Source organism: Diceros bicornis, chromosome 16, assembly GCF_020826845.1.
Source record: "Diceros bicornis minor isolate mBicDic1 chromosome 16, mDicBic1.mat.cur, whole genome shotgun sequence".
Classification (NCBI taxonomy): Eukaryota; Metazoa; Chordata; class Mammalia; order Perissodactyla; family Rhinocerotidae; genus Diceros; species Diceros bicornis.
This window is the reverse complement of record NC_080755.1, coordinates 10,806,624-10,818,552: the sequence shown is the minus strand read 5'-3', so window position 1 is coordinate 10,818,552 and position 11,929 is coordinate 10,806,624.

The following is an 11,929-nucleotide window of genomic DNA, read 5'->3' as shown; positions in this document are numbered from 1 at the left end:
GTTTAGATTCCTGGGGGCCACTGAAAGCAAGAGAGGGCAGGAGTGGCTTGCTGCAGCACCAGAAAGCCTATAGTGCCACACACAGGCCATTGCAGCCTCTGCAGAAGCAGGAGAAGGCACCCAACTTGCAGCTTCTCCCTCAGGAGAGACAGAGAAGAATGAAATGTGGGTCCAGCATTCCAGCTCTTCAGAGGGCTATGCAAGGGCCTGGTGTCTCTCACCTGACTTAGGGTGCTGATGGGAAACCAGCATACTTTGGATGCCTGGGGTCCACTGAGAACAAAGGAGAAAGTGGCACCTTGCTGCTCCACCAGAGAACCAGCATTGTTGCTGACAGCAAGAAATTACGAGCTCCTGAAAAAGAAACCTGGCAATCTCTCTAATTGGAGAAATACTTGCATAATCCCAGGGAAATCACATTCCCCAAAAAGGGTTTCAGGAGCCCCCAGAATTTGTAACTAGACTGCTTGGTGAAGGTCTTCCCTGTAAGAAGACTGGGAGAGGTGGCTGTTTTATCAAATGCATAAAACTCAGCAAAAAAAAAATAAAAGTCACAAAGCACAAGAAGAAACAGAGCCACATCTCAATGAAAGGAACAATATAAACCAGGGGAACAAAACAAACCAGAAACCAATCCCAATGAAATGGAGATTTATGAATTACATCGCAAAGAATTCAAATTAATGGTCTTGAAGCTAAATGATCTGCAAGAGAGCATAGAGACTAAATGAAATCAGGACAATAATGCATGAACAAAATGAGAATATCAACAAAGAGAAACTGTAAAAAAAGAATCACACAAATTCTGGAACTGAAAAATATGACTGAATTGAAAAAATCACTGTAGGGGTTCAACAGCAGACTTGATCAAGCAGAAGAAAGAATCAGCAATTCTGATCATTGAAATTATCAAGTCAGAGAAATAAAAAAAAAAGAATGAAGAAAAATGGAGAAAGCCTAAGGGATGCAAAACAGCATAAAATGGATATATATATCAATAATGAGAGTCCCAGAAGGAGAAAAGTGAGAGAAAGGAACAGAAATTATTTGAAGAAATAATGGCTGAAAACTTCTGTGGCAAAGAAAATGGACATCCAAATTTGAGAAGCTCGAAGGGCTCCAAATAGAATGAACCTAAACAGCCCCACACCCAAGACAACTCATAATCAAAAAAACTGTCAAAAGTCAGACAAAGAGAATTTTAAAAGCAGCAAGAGAAAAGCAACTTGTCACATACAAGTGATCTTCAGCAGAAACCTTAGAGGCCAGAGAGGAGTGGGATGATGTATTCAAAGTGCTGAAAGAAAAAAAAAGCTACCAATCAAGAGTATTATCCAGCAAAACTATCCTTCACAAATGAAGAAGAAATAAAGACTTTCTCAGATAAATAAAAGCTGAGGGAGTTTATCACCACTGGAAGTGCCTTACAAGAAATGCTAAAGGGAGTCCTGCAAGTTGAAACAAAAAGATGTTAGCAACGTGAAAGCATACAAAAATATAAAGCTCTCTGGTAAAGGTAAGTAAACAAATACAGAATGTTGTGATGCTATCGTGGTGGTGATACAGTACTTTTAATTCTGGTATAGAATTTAGAAGATAAAAGCATAAAAATAACTATCACTAAAACTATGTTAATGGATACATAATATATAAAGATGTAATTTGTGAATCAATAACAAAGTGAGAGATGTAAAAGAATATGGTTTTTGTATATGATTGAAATTACGTTAGCATAACATAGATTGTTATAACTATAAGGTGTTTTATGTAAGCCCCACAGTAACCACAAAGTAAACCTCTTTTTTTTGTGTGTGTGTGTGAGGAAGATCAGCCCGGAGCTAAATCTGTGCTAATCCTCCTCTTTTTTGCTGAGGAAGACGGGCTCTGAGCTAACATCTATTGCCAATCCTCCTCCTTTTTTTTCCCCCAAAGCCCCAGTAGATAGTTGTGTGTCATAGTTGCACATCCTTCATGTTGTAGTTGCTGTATGTGGGACATGGCCTCAGCATGGCCAGAGAAGCAGTGCGTTGGTGCGCACCCGGGATCCGAACCCGGGCCGCCAGTAGCGGAGCGTGTGCACTTAACCACTAAGCCATCGGGCCGGCCCCAAAGTAAACACCTTTAGAAGATACACAGAAAAACATACGGGAAAAAAACCAAAGCATGTCAACACAAAAAATCAATGAAACACAAAGAAAGGCAGCAGGAAGAAAAGAGAGACAAAAAAAGACAGAAAACAATGAACAAAATGGAATAGTGCTATGGTCTGAATGTCTGTGTCCCCCAGAATTCATACGTTGAAATTCTAACTCCCAAAGTAATGGTATTAGGTAGGGCCTTTGGGAGGTGCTTAGGTCATGAGGGCAGAACCTTCATGAATGGTAGATTAGTGCCCTTATAAAGCGACCTCAGAGAGCTACCTTGCCCCTTCCACCATGTCAGGACACAGTGAGAAGGCACTGTCTATGATTAAGTGGACTCTCATGAGACACCAAATCTGGTGATGCCATGATCTTGAACTTTTCAGCTTCCAGAACTGTGAGAAATAAATTTGTTGTTTATAAGCCACCTACTTTATGATATTGTTGTTATAGCAGCCCAGGACTAGAAAGTAAGTCCTTCTTTATTAGTAATTGCTTTAAATGTAAATAGATTAAATTCCTCAATCAAAAGACAGAGTGGCTAGATGGATGAAAAAAAAAAAAGAAGATGCAATTTTGTGCTGTCTACAAGAGACTGACCTTAGATGTAAAGAAACACATAGGCTGAAAATGAAAGGATGGAAAAAGATATTTCATGCAAATGTAACCAAAAGACAGCAGGGGTAGCTATACTAATATCAGACAAATTAGAGTTTAATCAAAAACTGTCAGGGGCCAGCCCCGTGGCGTAGTGGTTAAGTACGCGCGTTCTGCTGCTGGCGGCCTGGGTTTGGATCCTGCGCACGCACTGACGCACCACTTGTCAAGTCATGCTGTGGCGGCATCCCATATAAAGTGGAGGAAGATGGGCACGGATGTTAGCCCAGGGCCAGTCTTCCTCAGCAAAAAGAAGAGGATTGGCAGATGTTAGCTCAGGGCTGATCTTCCTCACACACACACGCAAAATATATATATATATATAATAAAACAAAACAAAACAAATAAAACTGTCACTAGAGAAAAAGACAATTATATAAAAGGATCAATGCACAATTATATATGCAACCAAATATACAAAGCAAACAGAAAGAAGAAAACAAGATTAGAGAAGAAATAAACAAAATAGAGCATAGAAAAATAGAAGAGGATCAATGAAAGTGAATTGGGTTTTTGAAAAGATCAACAAAGTTGAAAAAACCTTAGCTAGACTAAGAAAAAAAGACTAAAATGATTAAAATCAGAAATGAAAAAGATTACAACTGATACCACAGAAATAAAACAGATTATAAAAGACTACTATGAACAATTATATGCCAACAAATTGCATAACCTAGAAAAAAATGGATAAATTCCTAGAAACATACAATTGAGTAAGACTGAATCATGAAGAAATAGAAAATCTGAACAGAACTATGACTAGTAAGAAGGTTGAATCAGTAATCAAAAGCCTCTCAACAAAGAGAAGCCCAAGACCAGGTGGCTTGATTGGAATATTCTACCAAATATTTAAAGAAGAATTAATAACAATCCTTCATAAACTCTTCCCAAAGTTGAATAGAAGAGAACACTTCCTAATGGATTTTATGAGTCCAACATTACTCTGATACCAAAGCCAAACAAAGATACTACAAGAAAACTACAGACCAATATCTCTGATGAGTATCAATGCACACATCCTCAGCAAAATACTAGTAAACCGAATTTAAGAGGATTACACACCATGAACAGGTGGGATTTATCCCTGGAATGCAAGGATGGTTCAATATAAGAACATCAATAAAAGTATGGGGCTGGCCCAGTGGCTTAGTGGTTAAGTTCGCACGCTCTTCGGTGGCCCGAGATTCACAGGTTCAGATCCAGGGCACCGATCTATGCACCGCTCATCGAGCCATGCTGTGGTGACATCCCACATACAAAATAGAGGAGGGTAGGCACAGCTGTTAGCTCAGGGCTAATGTACCTCAGCAAAAAGGAAGATTGGCAATGGATGTTAGCTCAGGGGCCAATCTTCCTTACCAAAAAAAAAAAAATCACATTAACAAAAAGGACAAAAATCACATGATAATCTTAATTGATGCAGAAAAAAGTTTTTGTCAAAATTCAACACTCTTTCATGATAAAAACACTCAAGAAATTAGGAATAAAAGGAAATTACCTAATATAATAAAAGTCAGATATGAAAAGCCAACAGCTAACATCAGACTCAATGGTGAACAAGTGAAAGCTTTTCCTCTAAGATCACTAATAAGGCAAGGATGCCCACTGTATCCCCTTGCATTCAACATAGTCCTGGAAGTCCTAGCCAGAGCAATTGGGCAAGAAAAAAAGTAAAAGACATCCAATTTGGAAAGAAAGAAGTAAAATTATCTGTTAGCAGATGACATGATCTTGTATGTAGAAAACTCAAACGATTCCACACAAAAACTGTTAGAACTAATAAATGAATTCAGCAAAGTTGCAGGATACAAAACCAACATTCAAAAATCAGTTGCATAATCTGAGAAGGAAATTAATAAAACAATTCCATTCACAATATCATCAAAAAGAATAAAATACTTAGTAATAAACTTGACCAACAAGGCACAAGACATGTTCAGTGAAAGCTATAGAACATTGCTGAAAGAAATTTTAAGACATAAATAAAGGGAAAGACATCCTGTGTTCATGGATTGAAAGACTTAATATTATCAAAATATCCATACTATCCAAACCAATCTTCAGATTTAATGCAATCCCTATCAAAATCCCAATTACATTTTTTGCAGAAATAAAAATTCTCAAATTCATATTGAATCTCAAAGGACCTCCAATAACCAACACAATCTTGAGAACAAAGAACAAAATGAGAAGTCTCACACTTTCAAAGCTGCAAAAGGATTCTTGGCCCCAATTTCAATATGTGTACGTGGAGGCCTCCCCACACCAACGAACAGTTCTCAGATGCTGGCAGAGTGTCTGAGAATTCAACTCAATCCTGACACCATCTACCTGGAGAGGGAATCAGATTCCATAGGTAAAGGGCTCAGTCTCACAAGACTGCCCTCCACTTCAGACACCCCGTGCTTGTTACCTGTGCTTCTAACCAACCAGCTACAAACTGGAGGTTCCAACAACTCCCTCCAACTCAGGATGCGAATCTAAAGTCTGATACCGGCTCAATACAGGGAAGCCATATTGTAGAAAAGAAACCATATTGTAACTTAGAATTACCCCCGGGATCGGCCCGGCCCTGTGGCTAGCGGTTAAGTGCGCACACTCCGCTGCTGGCGGCCCGGGTTCGGATCCCGGGCATTCACCGATGCACCGCTTATCAAGTCATGCTGTGGCGGCATCCCATATAAAGTGGAGGAAGATGGGCACGGATGTTAGCCCAGGGCCAATCTTCCTTGGCAAAAAGAGGAGGATTGGCATTGGATGTTAGCTCACGGCTAATCTTCCTCACACCAAATAAAAGAATTACCTCTGAGTAACTCTGGATTTTATGGCCCCTCCCAGCTGCTGTAAGTTGATAACTTAGTTCTTTTGAGTTCCTTAGGAATGTGATGACCCCCGGGCAGAGAGTCTATGCTGATAGCCATCATCAATGACAACTGAAAGATCAGCGTGGAGGGCCTTGCTCCAGTCTCTGATGCATATCAAGTGAAACAAAGGACTGCCAGGATCTAAGACCAGATGGATGCCCCCACACTGGGATCAGATGCCTCCACCCAGTAATCAGATGGATGCCCCCACCCTGGGACCAGATGCCTCCCCTACTTGGAGACCAACCCTGTATATAATTGGCCTGTAGTCTTTGTTCTGTAAGATGGTTTTTTCTTGGACATTAGTCGGCCATCTTACCTCTTGCTCACCAGCTGTAGTAAAAAAGTGCTTTTTCTCCTACCACGTTGCATCTTGACTATTGGCATGTATTGCGGCAAGCAGAAGACCCCCTTTGGGGGGTAACAAGTCCAGGTTGTTACCTGTACTTCTGACTGACTGGCTATAAATTAGAAGTTCCTATGACCCCCTCCTTGGGTTTGAACTATTTGCTAGAATGGCTCACAGAACTCAAGAAAACCCATTTACTCGCTATATTACCAATTTATTACAAAGGATATTAAAGGATACAAATCGACAGCCACATGAAGAGGTTCATAGGGTGAGGTTCCAAACAAAGGAGCCTCTGTCCTCATGGAGCTTGGGGCCCGGCACAGTGGCACATGGAAGCATTCTGGTTCCCCAACATGGAAGCTCTCCGGAAAAAAAAAAAAGAGCTGATGAGCTGTCCTTTCGGGTTTTTATGGAGGCTTCATTATGTAGTCATAATTGACTAAGTCGTTGTCCATTGGCAATTGATTCAACCTCAAGCTCCCCAGCCTCCTCCCTGGAAATCGGAGGGTGGAATTGAAAGTTCCAGTCCTCTGATCACAGGGCTGGTTCTCCTGGCACTCAGCCCTCCGCCCTTGGGTGGGGTCCAAAAGTCCCCTCATTAACATAAACAAGACGCCTATTTCCCCTTTCTGGCCCTGAAGCATTTTCAGGAACTGAGGACCAGAGACCCAACATGATAACAAAAGAGGCTCCCATTGGTCTTATTGCTCAGGAAACTCCAAGGGTTTGGGGAGCTGTGAGCCAGGAGCTGTGGATGAAGACCAACGATATCCGAGAAATACATCTTGGTCGTCTGAATAACCAAATATATATATTTCTTATAAATCGCAATATTGCAAAAGCATATTACAAAGCTACAATAATCAAAACAGTATGATGCTGGCATAAAGACAGATATATAGACCTATGGAACAGAACAGAGAGCCCAGAAATACATGTCCACGTTTGTGAGCAAATGTCTTCAATGGGGGTGTCAAGACTACAAAACAGGGAAAGAATAATCTCTTCAACAAATGGTGTTGGGAAAACTGGACATCCACATGTGAAAGGATAAACATGAATCCTTACCCAACACCATATACAAAAATTAACTCAAAATGGATTAAAGAACTAAACCTAAGACCTGAAAGTATAAACCTCTTAGAAGAAAATGTAGGGGAAAATCTTCATGACATTGAAATATGAAATGATTTGTTGGATATGACACAAAAGGTGCAGACAACAAAAGCAAAAATAGACAAATGGGGCTATATGAAGCTTAAAAACTTCTGTTCAATGAAGGAAACAACAACAGAGGGAAATGGCAATCTATGGAATAGGAGAAAATATTTGCAAACCATATATCAGATAAGAGATTAATATACAGAACGTATAAAGAACTCCTACAGCTCAATATCAAAAAAACAAATAACTCAATTAAAAGATGAGCAAAGGCAGGCCGGCCTGGTGGCATAGTGGTTAAGTTCACATGCTCTGCTTCAGTAGCCTGGGGTTCGCAGGTTTGGATCCCAGCCCAGAGCTACACAGGGCTCACCAAGCCATGCTGTGGCAGGCATCCCACATATAAAGTAGAGGAAGATGGGAACAGATGTTAGCCCGGGGCCAATCTTCCTCAGCAAAAAGAGGAAGATTGGCAACAGATGTTAGCTCAAGGCTAATCTTCTTCACTGAAAAAGAAAAAAAAACAGCAAAGAACTTGAATAGACAATTCTCCAAAGGTATACAAATAGCCAACAAGCGAATGAAGAGATGCTCAACATCTCTAATCATCAGGGTAATGCAAATCAAAACCACAAAGAGATATCACCTCACACCCATTTGGATGGCCACTATCCAAAAAAAAAAAAAAAAAAAAAACACCCAGAAAATAACAAGTTTTGGTGAGGATGTGGAGAAACTGGAATCTTTTTGCACTGTTGGTGGGATTGTAAAATGGTGCAACCATGATGGAAAACAGTATGGAAGTTCTTAAAAATATTAAAAATAGAGGGCCGGCCCGTGGCGTAGCAGTTAAGTGCATGTGCTCTGCTGCTGGCGGCCCAGGTTTGGATCCTGGGCAAACACCAATGCACCGCTTGTCAGGCCATGCTGTGGCAGCGTCCCATATAAAGTGATGAAGATCGGCCCGGATGTTAGCCCAGGGCCAGTCTTCCTCAGCAAAAAAAAAAAAAAAAAAAAAAAAAGAGCATTGGCATGGATGTTAGCTCAGAGCTGATCTTCCTCACAAAAAACAAAAACAAACAAACAAAAATATATTAAAAATAGAACTACCATATGATCCAACAATCTCACTTCAGGGTACGTATCTAAAAGAATTGAAAACAGGATCTTGAAGAGATATTTGCACACTCATGTTCATTGCAGCATTATTCACAATAGCCAAGATGTGGAAGCATCCCAAATGTCCATGGATGGGTGAATAGATAAAGAAAATGTGGTATATACATACACTGGAATATTATTCAGCCTTAAAAAAGAAGGAAATCCTGCTATATGTTACAATATGGATGAAACTTGAGAACCTTATGCTAAGTGAAATAAGCCAATCACAAAAAGACAAATACTGTGTGACACTACTTACATGAAGTATCTAAAGTAATTAAACTCATAGAAACAGAAAGTAGAATGGTGGTTGCCAGGTGCTGGGGGGAGGGAGAACTAAAGAATTGTAGTTCAGTGCGCATAGAGTTTCAGTCACTCAAGATGTAAAAGTTCTAGAGATCTGTTGTACTACAATGTGCATGTAGTTAACAATATATACTGTCCACTTAGGTATTGTTTTTGTTTTTTTGTGTGTGAGGAAGATTAGCCCTGGGCTGACATCCGTGCCCATCTTCCTCTATTTTATATGGGATGCCGCCACAGCATGGCTTGACAAGCGGTTTGTCGGTGCGCACCCAGGATCCGAACCTGCGAACCCCAGGCCACTGAAGCCATGCGCAGGAACTGAACTGCTGCGCCACGGGGCCAGCCCTATACTTAGGTATTGTTAAAAGGGCCAATCTATGTTATATGTTTATTACCACAATAAAATAAAGTTCTTAGGGAAAATTAAAAATAATAATTACAAAAAAGGTGTAAAGTATAACAAATGCCTGTGTATGCACACTCAAACTTTTAAAATAAAACATTTTTTCCAAAAAAAAAAAAAAATAGAGAAACACAGAAGCTTTGCAAACCTAATTGAAATGCTTCTTTTTTACCTAAAGATTTCCCTTTCCAGTGTATTATCTTTTCTTTTCTTTTCTTTTTTTTTTTTTTGTGAGGATGATCAGCCCTGAGCTAACATCCATGCCAATCCTCCTCTTTTTTTCTTTTTTCGCTGAGGAAGACTGGCCCTGGTAACATGGGGCCGATCTTTCTCCACTTTATGTGAGAAGTGGCCTCAGCATGGCCTGACAAGCAGTGCAACCCTGCGCGCCCAGGATCTGAACCCCGGCTGCCAGCAGCGGAGCGTGCGCACTTACTGCTATGCCACGGGGCCTGCCCCTGTACTAACTTTCCTTTCTTTCTTTTGACCTCCTTCAGAGAGATATCTAGATGACATCTCTGTGGAAGAGTTTCTATGAGATTCCCTAGAGAAGTCGAGAGGCACAGAAAGCTGAGAAGATGTGCTACCAGGCTTCGCGGGGACTGCAGGGTGAGATCTGCATTGTCCCCTTAGCCCCGACGACAGCCTAAAGCACCCCCCGCTGCTCCCCACTGTGGAGAGCCCACGCACGCAAAACTCAGCACGCCGGGGCTCAGCCTCTGCTTCCCCAGCCGCCTGCCTGCCGTGCGGGGGTCCTCTCTGCACGTCCCCCCGTTTCCGCTTCACACTCCTTTCCCCTTCCGGTGCCCAGCGCGCCGACTTCCTAAGAGAAGCAGCTCTGAGCGGGTCCCTCCTGTCCAGCCAGGCACAGGCCTGGAAGCCTCTGCCAGGCCTTTGGCCCAGGCGTCATCCCACAGGCCATCAGCTGTGCAGCAACAAGTGTGCAAATGGTGACCTGTGCGGGCAGAATAACTGGCAGGCCTGTGGGGGCTTCATAGCCTGTCCAGGTCACCTCTAACAGGCAATGCTCTGTGCTTATGCCACAATTCATGTTTATTCCCTTTCAGACGATAAATCAGGAGAAATCAAATCTTTGACCCTCAAGGCTATACCAAAAATAATGTGGCCTACTCTGAGCTGTCTTTTCCCCTTTCTTTAGGAGTTATTTTCAGTTCCCTGTGGTAGATGTAAAGATAAAAATATGCACACTGTATTACAGGAACAGGAAGGAGATGACCCCAAACCAGCTTGGTTGGGCTGGTCTGAGGAAGTGATGTCCAAGCTGAGAGGAAGTTAATCATACAGAGGGAGAGGAAGTGCACCCCCGGTAGAAGGAAGTGCTTGCACAAAGGTAGCGAGCCAGGAAACAGACAGGGGGGTAACACGTTAGTGGAGCAAGCCTCACCACCTGTTCTTTACTCTGCACTATATCTTTGCATCCTGGTGTCTAACACCTACCATCTGCTCAGTAAATGTTTGTTGAATGAATAAACAATTGTATATGCAGGAATTTTCATTTGAGAGAGCCCAGTGAAAATTCACAATGAGCAGAATATATCAGGCATATTGGAGACTCACTATCATCATATGTGTGTGCTCTTTCAATCCTTGTGGTTACAGGAGTAGAAACTAAAGCAGCTAAATTGCTCTGCATATTAGAGGAGAAACAACTCGAAGCTGGTGGCCAAAAAGGAGGGGAGGAATCTAGAGGGATGGATGTAGAACTTTGTGGCTGGTGCTACAGGGGAGAACAAGCTGAGACAGGGGGTAGGAGAGAAATATCTCAATTGGACCTTTTTTCAGGCTTATACCTTGTCCACAGGTACGTTTATTAACTCCTCTGTCCCCCGGCTGCCCATGTGGTTCTGCTAACAAATCTTAGTAGGCTTTTGTTTTCCAGTTCCAAATGGTAGTGCACTTGACACATTCATATCTTTGATTCTCAGACAAATAATCCAAATATTTCTGAAACCTCTAGATTTGGTACTGTATTACCAAATTTCCCAGGCCTAGATAAAATTTCATAGGACTTAGGAGGTGGAGAGTGGATGTGGAGACAGTGCTATTTGGAATGAATTGGGGCCCCAGATGACGCTCCCCGCTCACACACATCTATGTTAGGGTCACCGCTGGTCATCTAACCATAGCCCCAGGACAGGCACCCAGCCCAATATGCGACTTGCCCTGCTCGCCTGGAAAACACAGTGGGGGATGCTTCCTGGTCATGATGAATTCCACCTGTGCCAGGGCCACCGGAACCCGCAGAGCAGCTCAGCACAGACGCACAGACATCGCAAACACAACAAAGGAGACTGCCATGTGCATTCTGAGCCTCTGCAACTCGGGAGAGAAGTCTGGTGCACAACACAGACTCTGAGAGAACTGGAATAAGGAGAACTAAATAAACCATTCTCCTGGGTCCATGCTTATTAAAAACCATATTCACTTCAATTGTCCCAAGTGCATATTTTAGAGAATTAAAGCTCCCGCTGTCCAATAGATAGACATGAGGATGAGGTTAAAGAGGACATAAACTGTTTCTTAGGGGTCAATGTCAAATAAAACCTCCGTTTTATAAACCTCCTGGATTCAAATAACCAGAATGCTTTATTTAACCAGAATAGAATATCTACACTCCACTTTCAGGAGAAAGACAAAAGAAACAGCTACCAAAGATTTAAACAAAACCTTCCAAGATCTGTCCTGGAGTTCATAGATGAACAGCTCAGACTCCAGACCTTTCCTCAGTTTTCTCTGGGAAGAGAACTAAAGATTAGACTGACGGCCCTCTCACAGGAGAACACTGAATTCTTAAAAACAAAATGTTATTATATTCAGTATAGTCTATTTCATTAGGCAGGAATGCTTCTAGGAAATTCTTAAA